Here is a 14,024-nt window from a genome sequence, read left to right on the forward strand (position 1 = left end):
AAAAAAACACTCTTTCTGTTCGTCAAGGATTAGGAATGAAACTTTTTTCGGAAGTATGTAGGGGAATTATAGTTAAAACCGACCCCTTAAGCTTAACACTTTTTCTGGGTTGCCACAAAACCAATAAAATTATAATTTATACGCAGAATTCTTCTTCAGAAAATTCTTAACAAGGCTTAATTTTGTCAGCGCTTCAAAAAATGAATTTCATTAAAAATTATTGGTTGCACAACTTGGAAAACAAAGTGACTTTTTGTAGGCACTGCGGGTAAAACCCACACCCCATATGGGTAAGATCCTTTAATTTATTTTATATCCACTTTTTTATTAAAAATGTGTTATATGCGTGACTGTGTAGTGTGTATAAGTGTGAGTCTGTGTGATGCAAACATGTGCTTTTTGTAGCTTCATCATGTAGTGAGGGGAAGAGCGTTCGAAAGCGTATTGCTATAAAACGGAGTATTTTATGCTATAGCATAATTTCTTGGTAAGGGTATTTCCAAATAATCCTTACGCATATCATTGCAACCTTCAGTGTCATTTTATTTCGTAAGAAAAAATTTGCACACGTTCTACATTCTGCTAATCTGATTCATTCACTTATAAGTGACACACACTTCTTAGTAAAACTACCTTTTTCAGACTTGATTTTTCGGGCTCTGATCATCAACGATCTACTGGGGTATACAAAAGATCATTGTCTCATTGTGATAAAGTTAGTCTATAACAAACCAAGAGAACACTAGAACTTCGCTTTAATGAGCTTTTTGCAGAAAGAGCAAAAGCTTCGATAGAATCTGATAAGCAAAAATTCCAATTTTTATTTTTAAAGAGATTAATAAGAAATAAACATAATAAAAGAAATACACAGAAATTATTTCTGCTATTACTATAGTGTGCTAATAGTTTAATTCAAGTGTCACAAAGATCCCCAGCCTTTAGTAATGAACCGCATGTAAACACAACCATCTTAACAGCGCACAGTGGCGGGTCTTCAAACAAAAGTCGGACAAAACCTCAAATATTACCTAATTTGGCTGAAAATCACAATTTAAGCTAATTTTGACGTGCTGAGCTCATTTTTGATGTCAAAAGTCGTAAAAAATAAAATGCATTTTTCCGTACAGTGTCATTGAACCTTTCTTATAACTATGATCCCGTTTTCATGATAGATTTTCCGTTACTGTTCACCAATGTCAGCAATATCATAAAAATGAAGAATACTACTTTAAATGCATTGTATAACATATTGGTTTACTGTAGATTGTCTAACTATTTTAAACAAAACACCATGCGCCTCCATATCAGCAACAAAGCTTCAAAATCTCCTTAAAACTTTATGCGCACCTAGGCGCAGAACGAGACAATGATATTTGAAAAATAGAGGTTATTTCCCATAGAATGTATACTATGTGACCGTTCCGAAATGATTCCGAAATTTGTACAGAATACATTAGTGAAAAAAGTATTTTTGATCTGACCACCTCAAACATATTTAAACTAAAAAGTCATAGTTAAAGCAAATTTACCAAATGTATTTTATCCACTTACCAAGTTCTTTTGTTCCTCTACACAATGAAACTAGTTGTGCTAAAATCGGACCAAAATCAAAAGAGCAACATGCATTTGAAGAAAACAGAGCAATGGTGGTTTCAGAAATGAAAATCATTAAAAAATCCGAACTTTGCTACGTTTAAACTCATGTTAAAAATCGTGTTCTTATCCAATGATCATAAAATTTTGAATATACATCATTCAATACATGAAAAATTTAGGAAAAATATAAAATATCAATATTTCAAAAATAAATTTTTGAGGTTTTGGCCAGCCTCCAGCCACTGTGCAGCGTGTCGGTTTTACCCTAACCAACAGCGCACATTTTTATTAAAAAGCAATTAAAAATATTGAATTTCTTAAACTCGTCTTCAATGCACCCAGTTGATCAAAAGAAAAGCCGATAATATTAGGTACTGAAAAATGTGGTGATTTGAAATGCTTTTGTTCTGTTAAAACCTTAAAAGGTACCATCAAAATTTTACATCCAGACGAGTATGAACGCTGCTGTCGTATGATTTGTTTACTTTTTTGACATTCGGCGAACTAACGCAAACCCAATTTGTCTTGAAATGCATTACATAATCGTATTAATAATAAAGTGTCATTATGAAATGAACAAAAGTTTGATTTCTAGGGAAAGTTGTGGGGTGTCGGTTTTACCCATAGTATCGGTTTTTCCCCCAATTCCTCTACTACTGTATATTCAAGAAAAGTGTATAACGTTAACATTCCTCTATGAGTCTTTGTTCAACATCTCTTCAAGTCTTGCAGGTTTGGATAGACGAGGAGGGAGGGAGTTGAGTTTTCGTCGATAACTACTATAATTTCACTTTTTTTTTACCTTCACACGTTCTCTACAGGGCAAAAGGGTAAAATACGCCAAACCGGGAAAAACCCCTCGTTTCATTTCCCAGGATTCCCGAATGATCTAAAAAGTTAAAATGACTGATGACAATAACCTTTCATGAAATCAACATACTAAGTTAGTTTGGTATTTTTAATATGTTGCAAAATAACAATATACACAAAAGTTTCACAAGAGATATTTTGATGTAAGCTCCCACTTTTCCAATAGCATTACAACCAATTAGAAAAAGTCGGATTTAATAGAAATATTTCAAGTAGCTTACTAGAATACTATAGTTACTACTTAGTTTTTAACTTGGCTTAAAACTATGTGTGCGTGTAGAATTAATCATGCATTCACAGCAGCTCATACCCGGCTAAAACACCCCATGCATTGTTGTTTGGCATACTCACCAATTGCTGTGGGGCATACCATCCTCTTGTTGTGGGGCATATTTCATTGTAACCAGGGGCATTTTGCCCTGGGTGAAAGAAAAAAACTAGAATTTAGGAATCTTTGAAAAATGTTTAATAATACTTGTATCTGGATGTTTTTAATAAAAAATGAAACGGGTACTAATTTCTAACTAATATAACAATAAATAAAAGTAGTTGGTGCGGAGATCATAGTGTCGAATGGTAAAATGTAGCTATTTTTGCATAAGGGGGCGTATTGGACCTGTTTATCCTAAATGCGCTGATGCGTTATTTTTGCTGAATTTTTTCAGCATTGCTAATGTCCCAGCAGAATATGAGCATAGCAGACATATTGGACATTTCATGCGTAAATAAAAATGTCACGGGAAAATTGAATTTTCATGTCGTAATATTAACCCTCCAGAAGTCGCGCTTATGGCGCACTGAACGAGCAGCCGCTGGTGCCCTAAGACGATTTCGCTAGATTCTCAGAGCAGCGTGCACTCAGTGCACTAGCGCGACTTCCGGAAGATTAACCAACTTTTAAGATTGCGGCGTCGTAATACATTTACAAACATGGGTATAACCATGAGCGTGATAATGTTTAAGATCCGTTGGAGAACGATGGAGATATAGCAATTCAAATTGGCGTTCCGGCTGATTTTGAGGTTTGGTGCTAAGAAGAGCATCTCTGTGTTAATAGTTCCCGAAACGATTACGTTGCTATAAGTGACCTTGGCACCAGCAGTGCATATAGGAAAAATGTTGAATAAAACATGATGATAAAAAAAACTTTAAAGATTTGCACATTTGTTTGTTTAGATTGTGTCAGAAAACGTGGAAGTATAGGGGAGCCCGGCGCTAGTTTGCAGTGTTTTCAATTTTCATTTTTCCTTTTGCCCTAGGTAATTGTGCAATTACTTAACGCACATGAAAACCCTATAACGACTACATCCTCTATAAGGTAAAATGAAATGCGAAATGTAGAAAAAACGACTTCCTTCTCCCGCCAAGCCTCCAGCTTCTCTACAATTTGTACTGACATTGCGGACTGTAAGTACTATTTCGGTCTCAAGTTCAACAGATGTTTTTCGGTACGGTTTGTTTGATTTTTCATGCAATTCAATTTCCTGTTGTTGTGTACGAAAATTACGAGCGTTTTGTTTAGATTTAAAACAGTCGTCCGCGATGAGCTTGGTTCACTCGTTTAGTCATCTCCATGTTTCGGTTGTTCGAATTCGAGCGCCAACTGAAACAGGTAAATCACAAACATAAATAACGAATGCTGGGTTAAAACCAGACATAAACAAGATATTTTCTAAGCTGATCCTAGCTCGATGCTAGAGAGGAATCTCTCTAAACTGTGCACTGAAACAAATGTGTTAAATTAAGTGGTTTCGGAACAATCCTGCCTTGTTTTATCATTCCTTGGTAATTTCGTTTAACCTTTTACCTTTCTTATAAAACAAAGAAAAAGAAATTGCTCTAACTTTGACGATTTTTCCGAGCCCCAGAGTGCCAAATATTATATACCAATTGTCTGAGCACGACAAATTGGATACATTCAACGTACTTGTATCGCTTACCTCATTAAAATTAATCTGTTAATATAAGTAAAACTTGTTCTCGAATGTGTTGGTATGGGTTCATGGTTCCCAAATTTTAGATGCATGGAAAATTTTCAAAGATTTTTTCGAAGTAGAACGGTAGCCACGGTTTGTTTTTTTTTCCAGAATTTAGTTATCTTCTACATATGTGTGTTAAACATCCCAACTCCCACATGTATCTATTCATGTAAATGACTTAGTTTTAGGTTTTGGGTAGGTATTAGCTCGATTGAGTTCCGATGACAGCCTCCCTAATAGGTTCTTATACAGGAAAAACCGTATTCCGAAGCCCTCTTTCCATCAACCAGCCCCGCCTTAATGTGATGTGTCCATTAAATGGAATTAAACATTATAAAAAAAATTGGATTGCTTACAGAAAGTGTACTTATTTGATTTTTTTGTTATAAATATGTTATATTAGGGGGATCTTACCAGATTGTTTTTATCACTTTTATAGTATTCCTTTTATCTTGTCCTCTTTCTTAATTTTGTTTCCTCACATTAGGTTTAGGAACACAACAATGATTTTTCGTATTAGAAAGAGACCAATTTGGCAGCGTATTTTTGCATTACCGTCATCGGAGGTTACTTTACGCCACGGGAGCTACTTTACGCCAAAACTAAAGAATGATACATGAGCTTCTAGTTGAAATTTAACGTTATATTTTGACAAAAGCGAAACTTAGTATTATTCGCTGGTTTTCATGATTATCGACATTTTGTTTTCAGCTTTCATCCCAAAGCTTAGAAAATATGTAACATTTGTTAAAAAATAGTTCACTAGGAGAGCAGACTTTTTCGACAATGCAAATCAACTTTAAAAGCTGCTTCCACAATTATGTAACGTAACAGTCCATGCTTAGACCAGAGAAATTCATGTCGAAATATCCGTCTGAATGTAACGTAATAGTCCGCGATTTGGTTCATATATTAATATACCGGCTCTTCCATGCCAAGGTTTAACTTCCAAAGCTTTGGTTTAAAAACCGTTTTTAAAAAAAGTAAACTTTCATGTAGGCAATTTATTGAATTGACCTAATATGGAGCTGTCGAATTGTACAAAAAGTTTTTTATGTTGCAAGCGATCTGTAGATGTGTTAAATTAGGTATTTGTTTTATTAAAACCGTATACCGACAAATCTACGCTTACGAATACCTTTAAAAGTGACTTCTTGAGGTCTCATGAAGGTCTGACACTAGCTTTATGATACTTTTGCTTTCCTAAACAGTGATAAAAATCTCAACATTCCAGAACTACACTTTATCGGAAAATGTAGGGCCATCGAAAGCTAAAACTTCGTAAAATCGCACTCCTGGTCTTTTCTTCAAAATCATCCAATGCAGTACTCTACGTCACTCGTTCGAATTTGCACCGCTCATATGGTAGTCGGTATTTGCTAGTATTGCTGTTCTCCCATCTATTCTTCTTCTGGATCATCGAGGGATCCCCTGTCGTAGTGTTTATTATATTTGTTACGCATAATAAACATGTCGTTTGCAATTGGTATTTAACCCAATTACGTGTCTGATAGGAAGTGGAGATGCCAACTTGTCATTAACATTTCGCAGTGAATTTTTTCACAGTCATTTGGGATATCTTTTATACATTTGTACGCTTTCTTTGTACTGCAAACTTTGAAAATGATTATTGAAGTGATAATAAGTAGCATTACTCCCGATGGCCGGCTGTTCGGAGTTCAAATTGTTCGTTTCGAATTCTCGGAAATTGATCGCAAGCGACTTCGTACATATTGCTAAGATCATATTGTCTGTAGATGAATAGACCTCAATCATATTCCACGCGGCTTCATCCTTTCATTATGCCCCACGGAAGAATAATTTTTAAAATGGCTATTTGAATGGATTCATATTTCTACTGGAGGTCGCACACCTGAAAACTTTGATCTAAAATGAAAAGACAAAGCGCGTGAGTACTTAGCTAAATCACAATATCTAACAAGATATATCCTGATTCATCTCCCTACCTACTAACACCAATCCAATCCTGTGACACTTGTGGATGATGCAGAGAATTCCTCGGTCATAATAGTCACAAGTGTTGAACTAACATTCCTTCCCATCCCAAAATTGACCTGCATGGGCGTGGTCATCTACGTTATTGATCATACTATAATCTTAGTCTCTTTAGATTGCACGTTGAGTATGATAAACTACTCCCAAGTATCATACAATTGGTTCAATATGCAATTTCAACAGGCTTTGATCAGTCACGGAAAACTCACGGGCGGTCAACTAAGCTAAGCTTCAAAACAAGGTTATTGGATGCGTGGTACGCAGTTTTTGAACATACCATTTTATTTTTACGAGAGCGACATTCATTTGCATTCACACATAAATAACAAGCATAATCCATAACAATAAATCAAGAAGTTAACATAATTTTGGAAAAAAAAACTTTTTGACGTAAAGTAACCCCCTGTGGAGGCGGCTTTACGCCAATTTTAAGTTCTTTATATCTCATGTTCAATTTTCCAAAAGATCTTTTCACTGACCTTGGAGGTACTTCTGCAATATGTAGAACATCAAACAGTTTCAGATTTGAAGTTGCGTGATCGTAGTTCTTGAGTGTAATGTACAGAAGGTTCTATTTTTGGCGCAAAGTAACCCCCGATGACGGTATCCTATTATATGAAACGATAAATGTATGAATACCTTCATTGCACATGAATATTCTATTCTAATAATCAATTGAGGCTGTCTGTCGATTATTAGCCGAAATGCTAATGATGTGACCATCAAGAATACGTCAGACAACCACAATTAACCCCTTCGGTCTTATCAAGCCATAACACGAGTGGCGGCGTGAAAACTGTCGAATAAGAGTTGAGAATAGCTTGAAGCAACAACTGATGTTGTTCTAAATGCGTATAAATTCAAGACAACATGTCTTTGATCAAACATCGAGCCTAATTTGCCTACCGTACATGCGTTAACACTGCTATTTAATGTCTTTACGGCATGTTAGTCATTTTCCCTTGATAATACGAAACCACAAATAAAAGATACGATTTAACGATTTTCTCCAGTTTTCCATCATATAGGTAATTTAATGATGATCCGCCTAACTGATCCATACGTAATTTTCTGTGTGAAATTTTCTAACGAAAAAATCTATCTGTACTGCAACATACATTTCCACCACCATAACTATGTATTAAGGACGATTCAGACGATACATCAGCTTCCGTCAACGTCAACGGAACGTCACCGTTCCGTCAGGATAAGTTTAATACTTTTCTCTTGTGCCCGTTCACAGGTGCCGTACGTCAAACCGTTCCGTGCCGTTGATGTTGTGTGTGAATACCTCTATTTAACTGCATGTGACTTATCCTGACGGAACGGTGACGTTCCGTTGACGTTGACGGAAGGTGATGTATCGTCTGAATCATCCTTTAAAGTATCTACCCGAGCACATGTCGCATCACATCGAACTGCATGCTTCGCTTGAACTTTGGCATTGTTTTGAAATAAATAATGCACCTTACCATCCTTGTGAAATTCATCCCAAACTAATGGAATCAATTTCTTCGTTAAGGTCGGACATCGACTGCCGATAACAGCTTGCAGTGCAATTGCCGGCGGCTGTCTTGAACACAATACAGGATTATTTTGAGCCCGCTGTTGCTATTTCAACTTTTCCTAGCCAGATCCGTGACCAGGCACTGTAGGATCGATTTCCTCGAACCTTTTTCACGTCCAACCTTCTTCACGTCGTTCTTATTCCAACCTTTTTCACGTCCAGTGGAGCAAACAACAGTCCTTTTTGCGTGGATGGGTAGACACTGAAAGTTCATTGGCGTTTTTTTTTCAATCCCAGTACACATGATAGCATATAGCGATGTACCGGTAGGTACAGCGTAAAGGATTTTTTTCATCGATATTCCCATATTTTGTTTGATGAGTACTGGCTAGGCTAACTTTAGGTTCTGCATTTTTAAATCTCGTACTACAGTTTTTTTGTGTTTTGAAGCAAATTACTATGTTATCCCCTTCAGAATATTTTCTTAAAGCATATGCCTCCCTCGGAAAAGTATATTTTAATGTGTTTTCAATTCAATATTTCGCGTTAAAAATTCCAAATTGTACTACTACTCCAAAATGCAAATCCAAATTGATTTATTCGTTGTTCTACATCGGCCTGTATTCCTTTAAGATAGCTGTAATATTGTTCCACTTAGTCTTCCTATAAATATAATATTATGTTGTAACGGCGCCGGTGGTTGAGTGGTAAGCGTGACCGCCACTCATTCCAGTTGGCCTGGGTTCAATTCCAGCCGAGGTTGTTGAGATTTTTCTGAGGTGAATAATATGTGGTCACATCTTCCTTCGGAAAGGAAGTAAAGCCGTTGGTCCCCGATCCATGAAATTGGTGGATCGATATTCTAGTCCAGGTAGTGGAATCACCTCTCTGGCGTCGATAAAGAAGAAGTATATCCAACTTCTATACTCTACTAACAAAAAATATCCCCCTCCCGTGATACTTGTGGAGTACGCAGTAGTATATACGGCCTCTAGCAAAAGCAAGTATCGGACTAACAATTCCTTCCCTTTCCTTCCGCGATCTACGATCGGGCCTGGCCGACGCCGGTAACACTTTAGGATTACCAGGAGCTGCACATTGAAAGATGTTTCGCTAATCCCAAGCAGAATTATCTACTGATTCCCTGTGCAACTTCGGCTAGTCCCGATCGATAACGGAGTAGCAGCCAGGAGTGGTCGCACAAGCTCAAGCTGTAAAAATAATTTTATGTTGTGTAATATCAAACAAACAAGTTTACATCGCAAACACACTGGGATTCCATGGTTGGTTATAAGGATATGCAAAATGAGCGTTTATTTAGCACAAAGATTTTTGGTTCCATTTGGGGACCCGAAGATCTGTGCACTTTTTTTACAGTTGTAGTATAGCTGTATAAAGTATAGTGCTAGAATGTCTCCGAATTAAGCTATAGCTGCTCACAGTTCGATGGTTCGAGCTATGTGGCAAAAATCATTTATTTTGACAACACTGCCAGTATATCATTGGTAGTCATACTTTAAACTGAAACAAATTTGTTGTTTTTTATTTCACTGAACTGGTATGGTATGAAAAGGGCGAAGGGTTGAGTGTGGAGAGGAGAAGTATTGTACACATTATACACATGAAATGATATGAATTAAACTTCTTCATGAGATTCCAATAAGATGTTTGTGGCCATTTAATCCAAACGCTGTAACTCGACAGAAGAAAATAACAGATGACCTCGTTTCGCATTTCCTGGACTAAAAAGGTTAATCTCAATTATTTCTTGAAAGATGCCCTTATAATTTCTGAAATCGAAGAATTGAATTCATCCAAAAAATTAACATTGCCAAATATTCTCAAATACTCACCCGATGATTTGGTACCTGCAAAGACAAAAACATTCATCAGCAATCTCATACTACTTAGACAAAGCCATTAAACAAATAAATTATTTTCGAGCATTTATGCACCCAAAATGCGAGCCGTAAGATTTACATGCTAATGCGTAAGATTCTAATGTGAAATATGCATTATAACTGGCATAAGGCATATAAAGCGTTATTGGTCTAGGACAAAAATGCATTATGCTGCTATTACACCACAGAAACCTACACAATCCCACAATTGGAAATGAATTCAACGTTATCAGAGTATTGGTATTAAAACAAGCCTGCACTAATACACATGCAAAAGACACCTTCCAGAGTGGCTCGCGGTTGTATGGGAAAACTTCAAAACGATTGAAACTAGCAAACAAAGCACTTTTTGAGTTTCTTTTGTGGTCCCAAATGCATGTGCAAAATTCGTTAGCGGTTGGTTGCTTCCCAGGTTTGCGCATTGCGTTCAAAGTTTGTATGGAATTTTATATGGGGTAATCAATTATTTTGCATTTACGTTAATAAAGATCGCTACTTCACTCAATATGAAAAATCAGCTTTATTAATCTACAGTTCAAACCTTAGTTAACAACTTTGTCGAAGACGGTAACTAGCTACGAGTTATAACGATTTCAAAACTTAATGTTCAATCCAAATGCAGAAATGTATTATTTTTTCGCACACACTTGGTACCTTTAAATGAAATGTTCAGAATGAATTTCTGAGTAACATAGACGTAGTCAGAAAATGAAAAGAAGAGAGGTGGGGAGGGCTTGTGTACTCCGCAGTTCTCTTTTGTATAAGACAATAAATGATTACGTCCTTGTAAATGTAAGCGACTGAACTTGCTTAATATTTTGATAGACACAAATTTGAATCATACTACAATTGTTGCTGTGGGAAGTAACATTTACAACATTTAGGATTTACACCTAAAGACTTATGTGTTACTCGTGCTTGAGGCTAAAGCTAACTTAGTTCTTGAAATCGCCTTGGGTTCTAACCTGAAGTAAATTTCAGTTTTTCTAACATCACCTCTGTTTTGCGTGACCCTAACCCAATTTAATCAAATACGTTTGTTTGAAGTAACTATCCTATTCGTTCCTAGAGTCTTAAACGAAAACTTCAATAGAAACAATTCCGAAACTCTATGGAATCTATGGATCTGACTCTGAACGGCTAAGAAATAGGGGTTTTAAAATATGTAAAACTTATAAATTGTTGGACCATTTTAAATCAGATTACAGTAGAACCCTTAAATTTATTTAATAGTTATTTTTTTAATTAATTAATTAGCCTTTATTTCGGCGGTATGAACGTGCGTTGAAGATGTACTCCTTATGTTATACTAAACTATCTAAAAAGTGGACTGGGAAGTACACAAGCACCTCCCCCACCTCTCTTCTTTTCATTTTCTAACTACGTCTATGTTACTCAGCAATTCATTCTGAACATTTAATTTAAAGTTACCAAGTCTCTGCGATGAATATATTCTCATTTATTTAGGTTTTAAATATCGATGTCGGTGGTGTACTGACAGTGTTGGAAGAAATAATGAATTTCTGCATTTGGATTGAGCCAAAAGTTCTAAAATCGTTATAACTATTTTTTGAAAGCTCGTAACTAGTTACCGTCTTCGTCAAAATGGTTAACCAAGGTTTGAATTATAGATATATAAAACTGGTTTTTCATACTCAGTGAAATAGCGATCCTTTTTTAATGTAAATGCAAAATAATTGATTTCCCCATGTAAAATCCCATACAAACTTTGAACGCAATGCGCAAACCTGGGAAGCTACCGACCGCTCCCAAATTTTTCACATGCATTTGGGACCACAAAAAAACTCAAAAAGTGCTGTGCTGAAAAATGTCATATGTCGAGCCACTCTAACCTTTACTCGTAAGCGTGTGTATAAGTGACTCGTGTTCTAAAAATATTAAAACATGCTTACGGAACTTATTTCATTTTCGCCGATAGCATAGCCTACTTCATATTACAGAGAGCAACTCACGTCAATCATTGAATCGTTTGGGCGATGTTTAGGTATATTATGAGCCCGGCATTCCCTCAAACCCAAATATAACAGTGATTCGTGGGTTGTTATAAGGCTTGCTAATTTCAACGGAAGGTTAAATTGAGGATCAGATTCAGATTCAGATCAGATTGGGTTTTGTAGAAATAGCATTTTTCATTGTAAATTTACTTTGGTTGTTATAAAACAAACAAATATCCATTAAAAATGATAAAGTTATCAGAAGTCTTCCAAAATAAAGCAACACGTGTAAATAATTAGAATTCATGAAATATGAGAGAATGAGATGATGCTGCTCAAGCACTATGATTTAATTGTGCATGTTTCATAATTCCTGCTGTTCCATCGTTACCTTCTCTTCCCTCATATGTGCTAATTTTAGAGCTTCCAATGTATCGAAGTTTCACGCTCAGAGTCAACGAAACTCGAGATCAAAGATGCTTAAAATTTGTTGTTGTTGTTGGTGTTGTTTATTCGTGTCTTTAACCAATATGGTCATTCGCCTAATGCCCAAATATTATGAAATCATCGAAACTTATCTCCACAAAACTGTTAGATGTTTAGTCGGCATTTCGTCCGAAACAGTATCACCATTTTCAAGCAGTATATCGCGGGATCATGACGAATAGAAACTATTTTATTTTTTTAGGCTTCGTACTCTTGACGTCCAACCATACTCACAGCTTCTATTTTAAACAGCTTCGAATCAATAATAATAGCCCGACCAAAAACGTTTTTCTATAAAATTGTGATGTAGAGGCCCATTCCTAGAATAAACGAAGAACATCTTCCCTCGGGCAAAATTGTCTAGCAATCGGAGTGTCGGATATAGGTAGAACAAGCGATCCCAAAAGGATATATGATAAATATATGTATATAGCTGGCATAAAAACTTTCGTATAGAGAGAAGGTAGGAAGGGTCGCCTGTCGCCAAACCCAAATAGTCCATCTCTTTTTGGATGCACACTTGACCGACCGATGTAGCTTGTAAAGCATTCATAGGCGCTACAATCGATAAAAAATTTCAATTCCATCCCCAAGGACACAATCTGGTCCAATTTCGAGGTATCGAAGTTTGCTGATGGGAAATCCATTCGGAAAACTTTGTTCTATCGTTACGTTTTGGAAAAGGGAACAACTGGGAATTCTGTATGCTTGCTATCAATTTGTCCCGAAGCGTAGGCATTTCGTTTGCTGGACGGATTTCAGTTCACCCTCGACACTGTTATTCACAGTGACGAAATCGGCCTCAGCATGTAGCTGCGATTCGTGTCGTGAAAAATCGCCTAACACGATTGTGGGTATTGCTCAAGAGTGATCTCTTTTGATAGATTTCAATCGATAAATTATGTTTATTTGATTTGAAGGATTTTAAATTATAACATTATGCTTATTAAACGATGAAGGAACTATGATTTGGGTAGCGAAGAGACATCTGGTTTGGGTGACTTAGTGCAATGCCCAAATTACATAACTTTGGAATGTATACTATTTTAATTTCACTATGATGTGAAAACTGAAATGTGCTTCAAAAATTATGCGTGTCTGTGTTACACAGAACACACATTCACTTCAGAATACTCAAGCACATTTTATGATACACATTCATTTCAATTACACTTTAAAACAGTGATATGTATCAAAAATGCCTAATCTCATTGCTGGATTGGATTAAGTCGGGTTTTTCTATCAGGAATGTATTCATTATCTTAAAGCTCAAGTTACTCAATTTGCTTTAATTGATTGGATAAATTGAAAAAAAAAATGTATAAGACGTATTGTGCTTGCCGGGTACTAACGATTTAACTAATCGAATGTCTGCAGTTGAGAGCAAATAAAAACCAAAATTGATTCTGGATGTGCCGAAAGTAATGCTCCAGATTTGATTTAATTTTGAAGTAAAGAAGAAATCACTTCAAGTTAACGTCAAGTTGAGTTTGAATGAGGCGGAGCGGTTTGATATAATTCTGGGTTTTTACTTGCCTGACCTGGTCTCACCAACTTAAGGAGTAATGAAACAACCATAATATTACCTTGAACACGGAAGGTTATAAATGAAATTTCGTTGTTCTTTCAAGCTCACCTGAAGATATCAGTGTATTCCAATTGTGATCGCACGGCCTAATCAAATGTATCGTGATATTTATACAGAAAATACAGA

At 36.2% G+C, this 14,024-nt stretch overlaps 1 protein-coding gene across 2 annotated transcripts in view; it reads right to left on the reverse strand.

Moving 5' to 3' along the window:
- Positions 1 to 14,024, reverse strand: part of LOC131690904 (G-protein coupled receptor dmsr-1) — a 623,822-nt gene that overhangs the window by 349,174 nt on the left and 260,624 nt on the right. Inside the window, exon 3 of one of the 2 annotated variants that reach the window (XM_058976982.1) lies at positions 9,822 to 9,836. The exons of the other annotated variant lie outside the window; for it this stretch is intronic. The gene's annotated coding sequence lies outside the window, so the exon portion shown is untranslated. The remainder of the gene's footprint in view (positions 1 to 9,821; positions 9,837 to 14,024) is intronic. 2 annotated transcript variants of the gene reach the window in all.

Source organism: Topomyia yanbarensis, chromosome 3 (assembly GCF_030247195.1).
Source record: "Topomyia yanbarensis strain Yona2022 chromosome 3, ASM3024719v1, whole genome shotgun sequence".
Classification (NCBI taxonomy): Eukaryota; Metazoa; Arthropoda; class Insecta; order Diptera; family Culicidae; genus Topomyia; species Topomyia yanbarensis.